The sequence below is a fragment of the Canis lupus genome, chromosome 31, assembly GCF_011100685.1.
Source record: "Canis lupus familiaris isolate Mischka breed German Shepherd chromosome 31, alternate assembly UU_Cfam_GSD_1.0, whole genome shotgun sequence".
Lineage (NCBI taxonomy): Eukaryota > Metazoa > Chordata > Mammalia > Carnivora > Canidae > Canis > Canis lupus.
In genome coordinates, this window is record NC_049252.1 from 13,746,775 (window position 1) to 13,766,692 (window position 19,918).

Sequence of the window (19,918 nt, forward strand, 5' to 3'; positions counted from 1 at the left end):
TTCCTAAACAAGTATATTAATAATCATGGATTATATTATCTGTTAGGGCAATCAAATAGGAATAACAACTTCCAGGTTTCATCTGAGCCTTTTAAGGTATTTTTGGCTTCTTTTATTTGGGCGGATTTAACCACTCCTTTTTTCTAAGAAGCTTCTCCCTCTCTGTTGGTAGGTGTCTGACGATTTGTGAGCACCGAGAGACTATTCTGTGGAATCATCTTTCCTTGCTTTTGAATTAGCTTTCCTTAGGCCATGAGTCAACCTCAATATTTTGTACATCCAAATTGGTGGGTCTTTCTTGAAACCTATCTATTTTCCTAGACATGTAAATAGGGAATTGTGATTATCTTTCCAGTTCCCAAGCATCTTCAGTAAGAGATTTGGGTGGTGTTGAAACACTAGCCAGTGGCAGTATTTGGTTCTGTAGGGTTTAAAAATCTAATGTCTTTCTCATAGTAGACTTTGTGTTCTTGGTGGGGAGAGGGGAACCAGGCTGATGCTAAGTTATTACGCTGTTATATATCACGCTAAAAGCCCAGCCTGTGCATTTGCAAACCTTGGGGAGGTTTCTATATTAGACAACATTTTTTGTTGGGGGATTACACCACAGTCAGCTCACTTCACTTCTGTCTCTCTTCCTGCCCCCACCCCCCCCAACATGGAGTCTTTTCAACTTCTTCAAAGAAGTGAGGAAAAAAAGTAGACTCTTTATTAATGGCAGAAAACAAACTGGCTGCTGGACTTCCGAGACAGCCTTCTAATAATAAAGCAGAGTAGGCACTGCGACAAAGAATTCTTGAATGTACTAAATATATAGGGAAGCCTATTTAAATTCACCAGAGGGGCTTAGAGGACAAGCAGTAGAAAGTTTAGAATTCAATTCAAGCCATGCCAGAAAATGAAAATGTACTTAAAAAAGGATTTCTGAGACAATTGTTCAAAGACATGTCAACTTTTAAGGTTCTTTCTAGAATAATGAAATTCGTACTCTAATTTCTGTGGTGACTTTTTCAATTAGAAAGGAAAAATGATTAACAGGATCTCAAAGGAATTGTGTCTTATGTTTAAAGAAAATGTGTTTTCTTTCCATAGGGTGTGCTTTAGTGAGGGCCACCTAGTGCACTGACAAAAATCACTTAAGTATATACATGAAACAAAGAGATAATGTGTTTTTCTAAGATTAGACCTATCATAACAGGAAGTAGTGTGCTGGCTACTTTGGGAGAAAGATATGCAACTTGTATGTCCTTTCTAGTTCATTTTCTCCCATCTACTTCTATGATTATAATATTTTAGGTAAATGTAATAAAGTAATTCTGAAAGAGCAAATTGCTGATACATAATAGGACTGTATGATGCTAAATTTGAAAGATAAAAAAAGATCCCTACCATATCTCTTATTGACTTTAGAGAATGTTCTTTATCCTTTATTTATCTACAGGGCATGTGCATCTATAAGGAATACCCACATCTGTAAGAATATATACCTTATTAGCCCTAATGTTGAGCTAAATAGCTGCTTATAAAATCCACTTCAAGGCCAGTATGGCCTACTCAGGGATGAGATTTCTAGCAGCCTTTTTCTTAATGTCTTCCTTTGGAATTAGCATAGATATTGGAAAAAGATTTTCATTCTTTTTCTCATGGATTACAAGTGGTAAAGAGGGTAGAAACTTGGACTCACTAGTGACGCATCTTCATTTCCGTTGTGAAGAGATCCTGCTTGAGAATGAAATCCATGTAGAAACTTGCCAGTTCATAAGCCCAGCTTGTCATCTCAAAATAAGCTATTGATTCATTAATGTATCCATTTATTCATAAATGTATATCTAGCTTTAAAAAACTCCGTGAATTAAGGCTGCATCAGTACATGGGACCACTATGGCTAATTAAGGCTTAATTATTTAATAAAATTTGATTGGCTTTAAAATGGAATGTCAGATGTATGAATATTAGTTATAGATTTTAGATATTAATGATAAAAAGTAGTTGTTGTCTTCGATGCATTTAGATGTACCCTAGTCATAATTTACCAAACAGCTGAACTAATTTCCATTTATTTTAGTTTTAATGACATTTTAACATCAAGGACTTCAGTAGACTTAATGGCTGATTGATGAAATAATCCAAGTAAGTTTCTTAACCTAGTCTCTAGCGCCAATTAAACACTCAATGAATATTAGTTTATTTCTTCCTGTTTGAGTCTCAGTATTTGCTTTTGCTAAACAGACTATTGTTTTCATCATCAAAATTTATTGGGTGTACTCTGTCCCCAAGGGTGAGAGGCAGACACCATTGGGAAATTATTTCAGATCCAGGGACACTCAAAAATTATTTACTACAAGCGTCTTTATCAAATGTTTGCTGAGTGCCAACTAGAGGGGGAAAAAGAGAAATTCTGCTTTCAAATAGCTTATGGTCTATTATAGAGATCTCTCACCTATCTAACACTTTTTGTCCTTTCTGTGTGCCTTAGCATTTCATGAATCTTGTAATTTGGCTGTTTTTAAAAAATATTGTATAGATAAGTCTTCTATGTGATTTGTTCTATTTTCTAGTTGCAGATAAAACAACCTACCTATCTACTTTGAGTTGCTTTGGGTGTGATACGGGCTAGTGTTAAGATTTTGCAGTGTCTAGATTCTGGTCTTATGATTCCCTATATTATGGAAAGGTCTGGTGATCAAAAACCTTAGACTATGAAAATGTTAATAATTATGGTGCATAAAAATGCTATTTGCAAAATAATTGGACTAAAATGTAGTATTTACATATTATTTCAATCCCTTCAAAAAAAGCCATCATTTAATTTCTTTAAGTAAGTTAATATAATAATATTGATCATGCAGTTTCATGAAGTAGCAATTACATTACTTTGTCATAGGACAAAACAATTCTAATCGGGCTGTTCTCTGGGAGTTAACAAAATATGCAGAATAAATTTGGAGGTTTTGACATTTGCATTATCAATGCCACCACTAAATTTGAATAGTGAAGTAGAAGCCAGAAGACCAGAATTCTAACACCAGTTCTACCATTAGTTACCTTATGGAACTGAGCTTCTCTCCTTTTCACTTTCCTCATTTACAACTGATGTATAAAATAAGGATGTGGAGAGAAATGCTTTTAAAGTGACTTTTGGGTAAAAAAAAAAAGAGTGTATGATCAGACAATTGGATATTTTTCCATTCCACAGGGGACTTTTTGACTCAAAGGGGTAGGAAAGAATAGCCTTAGCTTACATCACTGCATTAATTAGACTCAGTAGCAAAAGCTCAAAACTGAGCTTAAATTAGGAAGCTGTGTGTATATCATCATCTTGCTGCCCATCCTCCCCACCCCCACCTCCTCTTGCTACTCTTCTCTTCTATCCAGGTGCTCTCCTCCACTCCCTCTCCCTTTCAATCTCTCTCTCTCTTTCTCCAATGTGTTAACTTGATTCTCACATTCTCTTAATGTGATGGCTAAGATGGCCATTGCATCATATACCCTAGAGTTTATGATTCCAGAAGAAAGAAGAAAAAACTAAAAAAAGTTCTCTCTACCCCTCCATCAATTCCCTTTCTCAGAAAGGCTATGATTGGTTATGTTTGGGAACCACTTCTCTCTCCACATGAGAGTTACTCAGATTGGACAGCCTGTGTAGGGAGGCAGAGCAAGACTAACGTAGCAAGGTTAATGTCAATGGCAGAAGGTAAAGTTCAAACAGGCAAAATAAAACAGGGCTCCCAACAACCACCTCAAATTTCTGTATTGCTTAGCATAGTGATATGATCTAGGCTTCTATCAAATATGTTTTTGTCTTGGTAAACTTAGTGGAGCCTATGAACATACAGGCGATATAACTTATTTAGTCCAAAAGTGCTCTGTACAGCATTGTATCTATAAAACTTCTGCACCAGCAAATTGCAACACTGAGTGTCATGGAGATTAATTAAATTTTATTAACATTTTTCATGATCATTTAATACATAGCATACGTCAGGAAAGTCAGCATTTGGACTCATTTGGGAATCTGACATTTTAAAAATTATGTAGGATCATTAGAAATAGGAGTTTGATAAAGAAGCCACAGTGATTATATCCTGTAGTCCTGTGTTTATCCTTGGCCACCACGTGTTTAGGCTGTTCTGTTACAGAAAATTTTATATCCCTTCCACTTTCACCTCTAATATCAGGGAGTTTTATGTTGCTAACATCCTAATCATATAAAATTATATAATCGCTATAATTATATACAGATAGGACAACTTATTTGATTATATTTATATAGAGATATATAATTATATGTGTATATAATTGTGTCTACTACGTGATTATATATATGTATTATATATGTATATATAATTATATATATAATTATATCTATATACAATTGTAGCCATTATATGGTTTTATATGATTAAGATGTTAAATCATTGTTCTTCTCAGCCTGGTTGTTTATTGTGGTATGACCTGGGCAGTTTTAAACATTTTCCCATCAAGAACTACTATTTAGGGATCTTTCTCAATGAGAAAAAGATTAATTTGCTACGAATAATGATTCTAATGCAAAACATTTTTGGGTTTTTTTGTGATGCAGATGAGCAATGCTATAAATATAATTTAGAGAGTTTGAAAATTGATTTTAACACTCACAATTCTTCTTCTTAATTAATCAAATTACAAAATTATGCTGTGGTTTCCAGTATATTAAAATAAGTTGTCATATTTGGAACATCTGTTTATCCTTCTATTATGAATCTGTGTTTCTAAATGTCTGAAATATAGATTACCATAAATAACGTTTGTTATTTATTTTGTGGAAGTACGATACCTACTTCCTCCCACAACACTTGTTTATTTCCTACCAAGCAAATTTTCCAGATTGCATTTTAGCATTTTCTTATCAACATGGAGGGGGAATGACCAGAGTTTTAGTTAAGGCTTGCTGATTGGTTAAGAAAGGCAATGGCTGTCATCGGCAGCCTTTCCAGACACTGTACTGTGGCTCCAGACAGTCAGCTGGTACTATCGCTTTGTCTCAACTATAAATCACAGTCTTGTAATGGCCAAGGCTGACACCTTGACATTTTCAAGAAGAGTAAAAGACCCGATTTGAATGGAAATCAATTTTATTTCACAAATCTTGGGTTACTACTCCAAGCCTTTTCTTATGTCTTCTTGAGACTTATTTGGGAGTTTCATGATCATCAGAGGATTATTTTAGTCGTACTGTTCCTCCTTTTAACTATAAAACCACATTCTCACTTCCTTCTTCAATCTCAAAATGGAAAAATTGATTTTTAAAATTTTATATAAGAAAAAAATCACTAATAAGCCAGGGTTTATTTTAACCATGATATACTGATAGATTTTAAAAATGGCAGTAACAGCAATAACAGCAAGTGCTATTTAGTTTTGCAAAATTTTTATAGTAAGTTCTGTGATTTAAAAATACAAGCTGTGCACAAGCCCATACACATTAGCATTTGATTATTTAATAATACATAATGTCTTTTATGGAGTGATTTTGAACTTCAAAATCTAGAAGGTCTCAAAGCCTAGGATCCTCTGAAAAGTATTTGTACTTTTATATTCTTGCACATAAACACCAGGTTTACATATTTTACAGCCAATAAGGAATAGCATGGATCTAATTGTATTAGGTGGCTGAAGCATTAAACTCTGCCTTGATGATTTTGAACATTAAACCCAGGCAGCACAGAAATAACTCCATACTTGACTAGTATGAAAAGAAGTTACTTTTAGGTATTTTAGGAGCTTGGTATTGAATATTTTAAAAAAATTAACCTACTGTATGATGCCTTCCACCTTTAGAAAACACTACAATGTATTTAAAACCGTGGGGGGTGGTATCTGGGTGACTCAATTGTTGAGCATCTGCCTTGGGCTCAGGTCATGATCCTGGGGTCCTGGGATCAAGTCCCGCCTTGGGCTCCCTGCAGGGAGCCTACTTCTCCCTCTGCCTATGTCTCTGCCTCTCTGTCTCTCATGAATAAATAAATAAAATATTTTTAAAAATAAAGGAGAATAAACTTCTGCTTCCATAGTAGTGAAGCTTCTTCCTCCACAAAAGTGATCTAAATTCAGTGAAGCCTTAGATCTTCTAAACACAATTATTAATGGCAAATTTGGGCATCACCTCTCTGTGTCTTGTCAAGTATGTAGAGATTACCCCAGTGCCTAATAATGATTTCTCTTCATCATCTTCATCATTAATCTTTGACTTTGTCCCAAATCTTACTTCTAAACAGGAATCCTCTTTGTTTGCTAAATTCATTATTTTGTAATGCCCACAGACAAGTAGAGTTAGATTATTATAAACAGGAGACTTCTAACCTTTTTTTTTTTTTTTTTTTTTTTTTTTTTTTTTTAAAGATTTTTTTATTTATTTATGATAGTCACACACAGAGAGAGTGAGAGAGGCAGAGACACAGGCAGAGGGAGAAGCAGGCTCCATACACCGGGAGCCTGACGTGGGATTCGATCCCGGGTCTCCAGGATCGCGCCCTGAGCCAAAGGCAGGCGCTAAACCGCTGCGCCACCCAGGGATCCCGGAGACTTCTAACCTTTAAATCTTTTTATCCACCTTTCTACTTATCCATCACTCTTTCATTATCTGTACAAAATAAGAATATATCTTAGGTATGTGGGAAACACAATATGAAGTTTTAATTCTTTATAGGATATTATGTTCTTATGAGAAAATAAGAAAAACTAAACGAAAGTCAACAAGTCATAATGTGATAGATCTAGAAAGAATACAAAAACAGAATGCTTTGGGATTTGAAATGTTTGGGGCAATATTTACTTTAGTTATTGAGAAACAAGAAAAAATTCCCTAGAAGGGAACCTAGAAGAGGTTGCATTTAGCTGCTCTGTGACAGACAGAAAGGGTTTCTAGAAAAAGTGTTAGAAGGGCTGAATTTCAGGATAAATATGTAGTATGTACAAATGTTCAGGAACAGAAATGATGGGCTATCTTTGGCTTTGAGGTTTGTTGGAAGATTGGATATATTTTTACAAAATGACTATTAAAGAGTTAACGAGGTTCAGCTGAAGGAAGCCCTACAGTACTCACAGGGGCTTTTCTGGTAATTGTGCAGTTTTACAGTGTGGTAGGCACCGGAAACCCTTTGAAGATTTGGGGCAGACATGCAAGGACGAAAGATGTAAAATTAATCTGAGGTCAGTGTAACCTAAGACCTCAGCCCAGAGGACATATCAGAACTACTTAAGAAGATACACCAACTACTCTTGCTATCCTATCCTATGAATTCCAACTCATTAGTTTTGGAATAGACCCTATGTAGATGCATTCTGTAAAATGTCCTAGATGATTGGAGTCAATTGAGAAATAGTTGGGCAGGTTAAGTTGAAATGAGAAGATACTGGAGATACTTAAACCAAGAAACAAAAAATATCTATACCAGAGATTTCTAACCCAAGGTCCACATACCCCTGGCCTTTTGAGGTTTTAGGTTTCTATGAAATTACATGAGATATCTCAAGTGGATATACCATTTTTGGTATAAATATATACCATTTTGAAGAAAATTATCAAATAGTATTTATAAAATTCTCAGTGAAGAGTAAACCATCCCAAAATTAAGAATCGCTACCCATAGCTAGCGTGAAAGGGGGGAGATAAATGCGAGAAATTTCTCTCTCTTTTTTAAAGATTTTATTTACTCAGAGACACACAGAGAGAGGCAGAGACATAGGCAGAGGGGGAAGCAGGCTCCTCACAAGGAGCCCCATGTAGGACTCCATCTAGGACCCGGGGATCACACCCTGAGCCAAAGGCAGATGCTAAACTCTCAATCACTGAGCCACCCAGGCATCCCAGAACTCTCTTGATTATATACTAACAAGGACTTACTGACTGAGTAGATTGGGGGTACAAATTGTGGCAAGGGAGAAAAGATTAGAAGATGGCGCTAAATTTCTCCACCTTTTGACACTAGAAAAATGAGAATCATGATAATCCTTCTATGAACCAGCATCAGATCCCCCTTGGTTCTCATTTCAGTGAATAGAGCTTTGATATCAGACATGTTAGATTGATGGTGTGACTTGACATCCAGAGGTAGGTGTAAACCAAGTCATGGAAAATTTGGAGGTGATTAAATATCTTGAAAATCATTCTCCTGGAAAACTAGTTGAGCACTTTGAAGTCAGGAACCTATGCTGCTTCTATTTTGATGCTCTTTTTAAATGACTTCCATTTCCCAGGTAATCTCTAGATGGCCATTGGAGTTGCACCATGTTGTTTACTGTCAGTCAGTAGGAAAAAGAAGAGAGAAATAAAGACAATGCACTGCCTTTTAAAGATAATTTCTAGAATTTTTATACACATCTTCCACTAAACCCTCAGGGAGTGGATGCATAGAAATGTGGACTTTATTCTGGTCAGTCATTCCCCCAGCTGAAAACTAGGGGAAAATGAGGAGAACAGATATTGTAGGAAAACTAGCAATTTCTGTTATAGTGAACATAAACAATCTTGCAGCTTTCAATAATTAATGAAATGAAATCATATCTCAGCCTTCAGCCTAAATAATATATTTTGATTGGAAAGAAGGAAAAATTTCTTTATGACATTATTTTATGAAAACATATCTTATTTCAAATTCCTGTCCTCCTCAAGTGATTCATTTCCTGAAAATAATTTTTTATATGCAACTGGAAAAATAGTATTACTGGTTGTGAATGGAGTTAAACTTACTAGTACAATATTATTAAACCTATTACTCTAAATCCATCTTAAGCCAATTAAATTAAACTCTACCTGCATAAAGAAAATGAGAGTTCATATTATAATATTATAAAATTTGAAATTCTAAACAAATAAAAAAGCAAAAAACATTAATCTCATCACTCAGAAAATAACTCCTATTGTCTTATAGCATATACTCATACCTTCTCTCTCACACACACATACACTCAGTATTTTCATAATCATTTCTAACTTGCTTTTTAATTATTAAATACCAAATGAACACTTCCCCACATACTGTCATTTTAGCATATGCTCATTATGTTATTGTTTCAGTATGATATAATTTATTTATTTAACTAATCCATAAGTATAAATTTTCTTCCATCCTTTTCCCCCAATATAAATAGTATTCTGATGATAAATACACGTTTATATAATTATATATAATGATTCCCTTGGTATATTAATTGGGACAGATGACAATGGCTTGAATGAGAGTGGTGGCAGTGGAAATGGAGAGACAAGGAGGAATCAGAGGAATATTTAGAAGATAGAATTGATGGAGCCATAGTTAATTGTAGGGCGGAATGATATCTAGAAAATTCCAACCAGGGTGATTCCTTCTCCAAATCATGCCTGTTGCTTTATTTTTCCCTATTCATTTAATCAGTGGCATTTATTACTTTATAAGGAGGGCAGACACAATCAAGGAACACAGTCAATGGAAGATTTAAAGTATCTAGTAGATTATTTTTTTTCAAAAACTTTTAGCAAATACAATAAGCTAACAACAAATTGCTCTGCTTTGGAAGAGCTAGGTTCTTGAGATGGAAATGGCTTTATTTTTGATTCCTAAAGGATGTGGCCAGAAATATTAATCTGATTCTAGAGACCTGGATTGTAGAATTTTTAAAAGTTAACCGTAAAGGAGAGAAGGGTTCAGGATACAAGCTAGAAGTAGTGAAAATTGCTAGGCTGTGGGCAGTGAAGAGCCATCCTAGAGTACAAAAGAAAAGAGGAGAAATGGATATAGATGAAGAACATAATATATTCAGCTCCTGGTGTTGGAGCTTCTATGGGAAGGAGTGGGTAACAGATTTCCATTAGATGAGTTTAAAGCCATAAGGACCAGAGGGGTTATGGTCACTGCCCCTTGGGAACCCTGGGAGGCAGCTCTGTAAATGCTTATAGGAATGACATAAGGGAAGAACTAGAGGGAGCCTGAACTTGCACCCTTCCCCTCTAAACCTCTACCCATCACTGTCTTCTAAGAAAGTCCTTCATCAGGCATGGAAGAAATCTGGAGAAGCTTTCTTTTCCTCAAGAGGCAACAAGGAGGTTGCTGACAACAGAAAGAAGATGTTATGAAATTCCAGAGGATCCAAAACACCAGTTAGACCAACGTGTAGAGGTGTAATCAGCAAGCTGGGCTTTTTGAGAGCATTATATATAGTTTTATTGCTGAGGGAAGAATTTCATGAATTTTTCAAGGGTGAGAAACCAGCACGCAAAGAGACATATTAGCAAAGGTTAGTGAGAACCAGAAAACAGTGGATAGCCTTCATAAAGAGAAAGTAGAAATCAGAGATGTGAAAATGCCACCTTTATTATATACTAAATTCTTACATATTCCGGAATGTTCTAGTCCATTTGAAAATAGGAGAGCCAATAGTGATAACTGTATTTCTAGGTTTTCTTTTTCTTTCCTAGTGAATGAATTTAGAACTTCTGAGAATTGGACCCTTTTTCATTCAAAGTCATTTATCCAAGGGTAGCATATGATTTAGTCTGGCTTTTTTTTTTTTTTAACTTTCTTTCAAGACTTTGCTTTTTCTCTTTCTATTTTAGTCCTCAGAAGATAGTCTAGTTTATTTATTTTATTCACTCAATCAACAAACGCACTGAGTACTTTCCATATGGCAAGCAGATTATTTTAATCTATAAACTTAGTTTTAATTTGTAAACTTACTTTCAGCTACAATTTATTTTACTGTGGTTAATGTTAACTGCACATATCAATGCCTTTATTCTGAATGGAGTGTATGCTTCACACAATTCTTATGGAAGGATTTTAGGATTATAATTAGAAATAAAAGCACAAGCATATCTATTCACAAAAATATAGGAAAGATTGATATTTTAAAGAAAATGTACAACGGAATAGTTTAGAAAGATTGTCCAAAGGAATATCTGAGAAAAAGAGTATTATTTCTTTGTTAGGGGGTCCAGTATCTTTTCTGGGAATTCAAGTGGAACAGAGAATCCAGTGAAATCTGGTGCTTTGCATCATTATTAAGCTCATATCTGCAAGCTAATCATGTGTGATAAGGCTAGAATGTAAAAGCATTTAAATCAATAGGTCTTTCAGATGCTTTTCTGATAAAATTGCTTCATTTTCTTTTCTAACTAATTAATTCATCTAAGTGGAAAGATTAAAAGAAAAACTTATTTATATTAGGAGTAATAGGATCCAAACAGTGTATTGGTCTGTATTGTTGGCATCTTTGCAACTAATAAGACCCTTTTAATAATCAGATCTCAGAAACATCTGTCTTAGAAAGGGGTATACTTTCTGGCTTCCATTTACTTGAAAAGGAATTAAGTTAGGGTCAGGAGCAGAGGTTAGGTTACTTCTACCTGGAAATTAATCAGAAAATCTGTTTTGCCCTTTGATGTTGCTTTTCTGTCTCCGCCCCCTTCTCCCCTTCCCCTTCCCCCACCACTCCACTACTACCACCTTTTATCTTCTTAAAATCCTAAAGTTCCTTTTCATGCATCATAGTACTTAAGGAAATTTGAAATTATGGACTTATGTAATTATATATTGAAAATATAATGGAGTAGGGTAAAATGTTTTTAAAAGAAGTGCCATCTCAAAGAAAATTCACTGACATTATAAGTGACTAATATATTGGCAAATTTCAGGCGACATTCTTAGTCATATTTCTGCTAGAAGAAACCTACTTTCCATTTTGTGTCTTCTCATTTGCATTACTGCGAAGTTATTCATGCATATGAAGAGGATATTATTCATCTCCATATTCCTTCCTGTCCATATTCCAAACCCAATATGTTTATGAGTTATACATGAAGAAACACTGCTGTATCTATATATTTATGCATACATCTCTATGTGATTCAAATTTGGCATTAAAACTGGAGAGCAAGCCCAAGTGATAATGTGCTAGATGTGTCTTATTACATCATTAATGGCATATCAAAATTGTCAAATATGGTGAAATCCAATAATTGTAACTGACAGGCTTTAGCATGATTTGTCTCCATTGGGAAAGATTGAAAAGAGAGAGGGAAGGGAAGGTACTTCTGAATTTCTCCCCCAAGTGCATATGACTGTATGGTAAGCTCTTGCTTCTTCTTCTGCAAATATTTTTAGTGAGATGCCTTTTGCACAGTATTCACAATAACTAGGCTTCTGAAGTTTTTATGTGCACACACTATATCATCTCCTAAATTCAGAAATCCAGTGCTGTTCCAGAAAGAACTGCAAAGATGAACCGGCAAGAAGAAAAATGACCAACCTGTCAGGGCTTATCTCCCTCTGATGTTTGATTCTTCCTAACTCCATATTCCAGGAAATTATTTCACTTGAAAGTTTAGGCGGAGTTCACAAAGAAAAATTAGTTCTCCCTTACTACGCACTTCTACTCCCACCCCTTCAACAAAGCAGATATTATTGCTTAATTCCCCAAAGTTTTCTCTCAAAGATATCTCTGCATTTGGGAATAAGAAGAAAATAGGATGACAGTGCTATTTTGTGGACATAGAACTCATTCATTACAATGATGAGGTATCCAAGAATCCCCACCCTTTGTGTCCTGCTTTATCTGTGCTTGGGGATGGCGTGGAGGAAGAGAAAGAGGAAACTTATGCACTGCTCTTTAAAATTAATTCCCAGTTAGCCATTTGCACGTGGATTATTTTTAAGCCCAGGGGACATTGCGATTGCATTTTCCTTTTCGGTAATTGTAGCAGGTATTAAAGTGAATAGACAATGGTAGACACGGATAGAATAACCTGGTTTTCCAGACAGACCACTTGTCTGAGATCAAACAGCTACAGCACATTTAGGGTTACAGTCTCCTTCTTTTCCTCCTTATTCTCAACCGCAGTGGAGCTTTTTCCAGCGTTGCCATGGTAACACTATATCTGGCTGCTAGCTCTGTCGTAAGTTATTGAACTGAGACTGGCTTTTGGTTTAGCAGATAATTAGGTTCTGTCTCACAGGTTCATTTTCCTGTGACTGGGACGTGAATATGACCTACAGCTGGCCTCAATTTCAGTGTCACAGACAAAACTTTAACCCTTCCCGAGCTCCTGAGGCGCTCTCCCGAGCCTTGCTCTGAGGTGGAGGAAGTCCAGTGCAGCTCCTGACACCTTGGAGGGGGTTACCATGTCTCCATTTTACTCTTTATCTTCATGATGATACCAAGGAAAATATGGTCAAGGCTGGACACTGGGGGCATTTGCAAAATTAAAAACACATCAATGGCATGGTATATATACTTAACGTTTTTACATATGACATCTACTATATAGAACTTCCCATAACCATTAACACTTCCTTGCTCTTAAAATAATTTTTCAGTCGCATCAAAGCATCCTGTATTGCAGTTTGGATTCCACAGTATTTAGATACTTAAAACCGTATTCTCAGGAATATTAACTTGGTATACTTTTCTCGGCTTCGAGAACTGGCCAATTGATTCACGCCCCTCCCACTCCTTTTTATAAACCCTGGAGTTTAGCTGACATCACAAGGTTCCTTTGGAGTCACAGGCAGGTGTATCTTAGAGGGCAAAATGCCACCACTCTACTAAAATGCCCAAATGTTCACTCAGGACTTGAATCTTGCTGCTTTGAGAAACCAGCAAAGATCTGCCCTTTGTTTAGGACAAAGAAAGAAGCATAATTTTGGGACAGATACTGGAATTCACAGTACCCATTGCAACGTGGAGAGCTGTAGGGTTAATATGAGAACCTGTGTCTCTAACAGTAGGAAAGACCTTCAAGAAAATCTGTTCAAAAATCCTAGTGCATTACACCTAAAACCTTACGATGAAAGGATAAGAAAGGAACAAGGGACAGGTGAGGCCACCATAATTAAAACGTTAATTAAAGAAATTCCGTAGCTTAATTGGCTGAAGAATGACATAACTGTGTTGATAGAGATAGGTAAGATTCATAAAAGACAAGACTTAAAAGATTCAACAGTTGTACATTGGAACTAAGAAACGTGTGTATGTGTGTGTGCATGTGCGTGTGCACCATATAAATAAACTGTATGCTGTTTTAATCCACTTCTTCCATTCTCAAACTCTAGACGTGAAGAGCATCTTGAATTGCAGCAGCCTCAGATATCCTGAGTACCAGCAGCCATGGGCTTAGAGTGTCCCGTGAATGCACTGTGGAGGGTGTTGGGGTCAGAGAAGGGGGGGGGGTTGTATGAACTAAGCCAGTTGACAGATGAAGAACCCAGTTGTTGCTGATTACTATCCACTCAACTGAACTCCTTTTGACCTCTGATCTCATGTACATAGCACCTATTGTTCTCTTATTAATGATCAATGTGTTTGTTGAATAAATGCATGAGTCTTTCCTACTCTATTCTGTGTAATAAGAACTAAATTAGCACCGAGTTATAAAGAAAACTTAAGAAGTCTACAAATATTTTCAATCCAAAATCCTTTTAACTATCTTCTCATGGTTCCCAGTCACCCCCCAGACCCGACACATATAGATCATCTCTTGCCTGCATTACTGCAATAGCCTTGTAATTGGTCTGCTTCCCCCTTGTTGCCCACTGTAGTCTCTTCTATGCACAGGAGAGAAATGTAAATCTACAAGCCAAATTATATTTGAAGTCAGCACCCTCCTCACAACTTCCCAGTGGTTTTCCATATAATTAGAATATAATACAAAATCTTCACTGTCCTTACAAGGACCTATATGACCTTGCCCCTGCCTACCTTGTGGACATCATCATGCCCTCTCTTCATTCTTCATCTTGCTTTTCCTCACAGCTGAGCACACACCCACTAGAGAGCCTTAGCCTCTGCTGTTCCCTCTGCCAGAAATGTATGGCTCACTCTTTTACTTTTCTCTGGCCTCCCTGCTCAAATGTCACCTCTTTAGAGATGCTTGCTTTCTCTAAACATCTTAAAAAGCACCTCATTCATTCTCCAGCACCTTTCCTGATTTAAATTTTCTCCAGCTTTCCTGATTTAATGCCTATCATGTCTAGATATGATATTAGACAACATGCAAGCCATTATATGCCTTTCCCAGTAAAATATAAGCTCCATAGGGACAGGAACTTTGATTATTCATGAGTATACCTCTAGTACCTAGAGCCTAGTAGACTGGATCCTAGTGTCCCTTAATATTTGTTGAATGAATAAATGAATGAGTAATTGAATAAAGGGATCCAAGTAGAGAGTCTGGGTATCCCAATCTGTGTGGGAACAATAATGAGTGTTCCTGTGTATCTTACCTTACATGATAAATTGCATGAGTAGATACAATAACATTTAGGGACATAGTTTATGTTCCTGGGACTACCTTCATTAGATGAAAGGAAGGAAAGCAAGGAAACTGAGTTTATTTCTACATCATCCTTGAAAAAATTAAATTCCAGCTAAGACATCAGCCATTTGTCAAATATATCACAACCCCAGTCATTTTGGAAGACTTCTTCTATAAGGGCCAGATAGTAAATTTTTTTGGCTTTGCAGGCCATACAGTCTATATGACAACTACTCAGCACTTCTGTTAAGGTGTGAAGGCAGCCATAGGCAACATATAAGCAGATGGGTGTGGCTGTGCTCCAATAAAATGTTACTCATGAAAACAGGAGCTAAATGTGTTACATTTAGCACACACAGACTGTAGTTTGCTGACCCCAATGTGGAGAGTGTTTCCCCAATTCTTCCTCCCACCAAGTTACTGAAAGAATGCACAAAGGATCATGGCTATCTTATCTGATCCTTTCAAGAAATGAAATAAATTGGGGAATGGCTGGTTATGGAATTCTATTGCTGCTAGTTTCTTTCCTTTCTTCCCTTATTTGTTCAAAGTTAGTCCTAACTTTCACTGTCACTGCAGTAGCATTAACTGGGCTATGTTAGATCCTCCCAATGACATTTCCATTTCGGGGGAAATGAAAGAGGGATACATACAGTGGCGTATTAGTAAATGTCTAACAACTGGCTCTCTGGAGGAAAATAATGACATTACCAGTATCTATAGTGTAATTCACCCACCATGGCCATTTAAACTACCAATATTATGTCACTTAATGTGGAGTTGGGGAAAGATGCACAGAATAGTCTCCTGAATCAGTATGAGCTGGCTCCAGCCCACAGCAGGATACATATTTAAAAGCTGCAATAATTTTGTTCACTGACATTACAAAGTCTAGAGTAAAGAGTGGTGAGTTTGATGGGAGCAACTGGCTAGTTATCTCTTGGAATGCCAATCAATAAATAATGAAAAAGTATATAAATTTAATGCTGTCTATAAAGCATTGATGTCTGAGCTTGATGTTTGCTTAAAATACATATTCAGTAAATGGTGCTATTGTCTTCCTAGTTTAGGGTATTATAAGCATTAAAATTAAATGTTTAGCTATAAATCTATCCAGTTTTAATGTTTTTTGTGTTAATAAGACCTCTTAACATTGAAACAACAAATATAAAGGAATTTTTTATGTAGCTATTCATGACTCTGCCCAGCATAAGGTTAAGATAGCAACAAAATACTCCAACGAGAATAAAAGAAGTCTCCACTTGACTCCAGCTCTTCATAACACTTCACAAGGGTCAAGCTGTGTTATTTTCCTTCAATTTTAAGCAGAATGCATCTTAGGAGCATAGTTCAATCGTCGATTGAATAGTGGGTTCAATTTGACTATAATCCAAACAAATACACTCCAATTAGTTCAAGACCAGGGATGGGCCAACAAAAGGGTAAAGGTTTCACTCAAGTTTTGATGCAGACACTCAGACTGAATTAGTAACATGGATGTGTGTTATATTATTTGACCAGGAACAATAGAGTTCAGTCCCAGTTGGAGAAAACGAGTGAAATAGCAGGCAAAATATCGACTATGGTTTAGATAACCAGACACCAAAATAGCTATCAACCTGAAAGGATTAGTGAAAAAATATATAGGAACCCTGAAAGAGATTAACACACAGCCTAGGTCTAAAGACTCAGGATTTCAGAGAAAAGACTAATATATGCTATTCTGAATACTATAAAAGTTCTTTTTGAATTATCTACCCTCAATCTCTACCCATTCTTTTCAATCTATAAAGTTTTCTGTACTTCTATAAAAAGTATGACTTAGCATTTGGTCTGTGAAATAAGGCAAGAAGGAGAGTATTCCTTTCAACCTTCTAGCTAATCTAAATCTTTTTATCTTTGCTTCTATTAGAACACAATTTCAAATATATTGCTTTTATTGTGGTTTTCCTGCTCTGCTTCTTCAGTGCTGTCTGTTCTAGAAGATTCATTTTAACAGTAGAATACCTCAGCCCAAACCCTGGTCGGAATTCTCCCCAACTCCCAAATATTACTAAATAAACTGAATTTTCTTTTCTAATGAGTGCTTCCATATGTATTTTTTGCTATATTTTATTTTGATTTTCTGTTTATACTAATACTAATGGAAATATAATTTAGGTAATCCACTTTCTTTTTAAAAAATGTCTATTATGGTAAATTCCAAATATATACAAATTAGAATAGCACAATGAACTTCTATATGCCCATCACACATAGAGATTTAACAAACTTTTTTTTTGGAAGAGGAGGAGGAGAATTGACATCTTTTTCTCCATATATGTCCAAATATATTTGACATATAACATTATGAAATATATTGCAAAATGATTACCACAATAAGAAAGTCAACACATCCATTATCTTCTACAGTTACACAATTACTTTTTTTGGTGGTCAGAAGAGTTAAGATCTACTCTCTTACCAACTTTAAGGTATATGATACAATATTAACTAAAGTCTCCATGCCATATGTTAAATCCCCAGAACTCACTCATTTTATAACTGGTATTTTGTACACTTTGACCACCATTTACCACCCCCCCCCCACTACTCAGACCCTAGCAGCCACTAACCTACAATCTGTTTTCACGAGTTTCTTTTTTTTTTTTTTTTTTTTAGATTCCATGTGTGAGATCATACAATATTTGTCTTTCTTTGTTTGGCTTATTTCACTTAGCATAATGCCCTCAAGGTTCATTCATGTTTCTCCAAATGACAGGATTTCCTTTTTTATGGCTGACATATATACTTAGGTTATTTCCGTAACTTGACTATTGTAAATAATGCTGTAATGAACATGCTGGTATAGTGATTTCATTTCTTTCAGATATATTCTCAGCTATTCAACTTTAATTTATGGCCAAACTAGTTTCATCTATACCTACCATTCACTCATTCTTAATTTCCTGGATTACTTTAAAGCAAGCCCATGCACGATATGATATGCATACATCAATAAATAGTTCAGTATATATCTCTAAAAGTAGAATACTATTTTTTTAAGTATAATATAATTACACCTGCAAACATTTACAGTAGTTCCCTAATATCATCAAACATTCCATAAAGGTATATACATTTTCCTGATGGTCTCATTAATTTTTTTTTACAATTAATTTGTTTGAATGAGGATTCAAACAGGGGCCACACATGGCATTTGGTTGACATATTTCCTTTTTTTAGGCTTTATTTATTTTAGAGAGAAAGAAAGAGGGGGAGATAGAGGGAGACGGAGGGGAATCTCAAGCAGACCCCCCCATTGAGTGTGGAGTCCAATGTGGGGCTCAATCTCATCACCGTAAGGTCATGACCTGAGCCACAATCAAAAGATGCTTTGTTTGTTTTTGTTTTGTTTCAGCAAGATTTACATAAATGGTCTTGTGTACATTGTACCAGGGAGCACACAAGCTTTCTAGGTTGTCTTTGTTGTGCTAAGTGGGAGGATGTTTGTGATTTTGTAAGAATACATTATGGTTGCATCATCTAGGAATAAACTATTACAAACTCTTATGTTAGAATTTAATGCACCATTATTTTTTAAGATTTTATTTGTTTATTTGAGAGAGAATATGAGAGTATACACAAGTTGGGGAAGGGGCAGAGGGAGAGGGAAAATCAGACACCAAACTGAGTAGGGAGCCTGACTCAGGACTCAATCAGGGACTCTGGGGCATGACCAGATACTTAAGGGGCTAAGCCACCCAGGTGCCCTAATATGCTATTATTTTATGATGTTTCAAAAAGAGCACCTTAATCTTCAGTGATTCTGCAAAACTGAGCAAGTTTGAGCACCATTACCCTAATGAATATCAAACTCTGTATTATTCTACTTATATGTCTGAATTTGGATTAAATTTAGGAGAAATGCTCAGGGAAGTATCCTTAAACAACTATAAAGTATATATGTATAACTTCTCTAGTCTAAAATAATCCTTGGTCATTCTCAGAAAAGAATGAGGAATATTGTATTAGAATCAGATTGTAGTGGTGACCCTTACCTTTATAAGAACTTTAGAGAAGACTAATATGGACTAGATTTCAGAGGCATTTCAAAGCATCAGAATTATCTTCTGGTGGAGCATGTGAACTATTTCAGCCTTCTCCAAAAGGATGGTACATCCTTGCACTATGCTGGAATGCAGAGTTGAGATAAAAATATGAAGTCATGATATAAAATCTCAACTGTCTTTTATTTTCTTTTTCATAAAGATTTTACTTATATATTTGAGGGAGAGAGAGAGCACATGCATGCATGAGTGGGGGGAAAGGCAGAGGAGAGGAAGAAGGAGACTCCTCCCTGAGCGGGGAGCCCAATGCGGGACTTGATTCCAGGACCCTGGGATGATGAGCGAAGCTGAAGGCAGACACTCAACCGACTGAGCCACACAGGGACAGAAGTGTAGGGACACCTGGGTGGCTCAACAGTTGAGCCTCTGCCTTGGGCTCAGGGCATGATCCCGGAGTCCCAGGATCGAGTCCCACATTGGGCTCCCTGCATGGAGCCTGCTTCTTCCTCTGCCTAAGTCTCTGCCTATCTCCATCTGTGCCTTTCAAGAATAGATAAATAAAATCTTAAAAAAAATAAAAGCAGAACTGTATGTGTACTCT

General features: G+C 36.1%; 2 long non-coding RNA genes across 2 annotated transcripts in view; both read left to right on the forward strand.

The window, feature by feature from the left end:
- Positions 1 to 19,918, forward strand: part of LOC102154980 — a 385,976-nt gene that overhangs the window by 161,640 nt on the left and 204,418 nt on the right. The window lies entirely within an intron of this gene.
- Positions 171 to 14,539, forward strand: LOC111093425. The gene is made up of 3 exons (XR_005382152.1): positions 171 to 287; positions 2,066 to 2,130; positions 14,067 to 14,539. It is a non-coding gene; the product is annotated as an uncharacterized LOC111093425 (long non-coding RNA).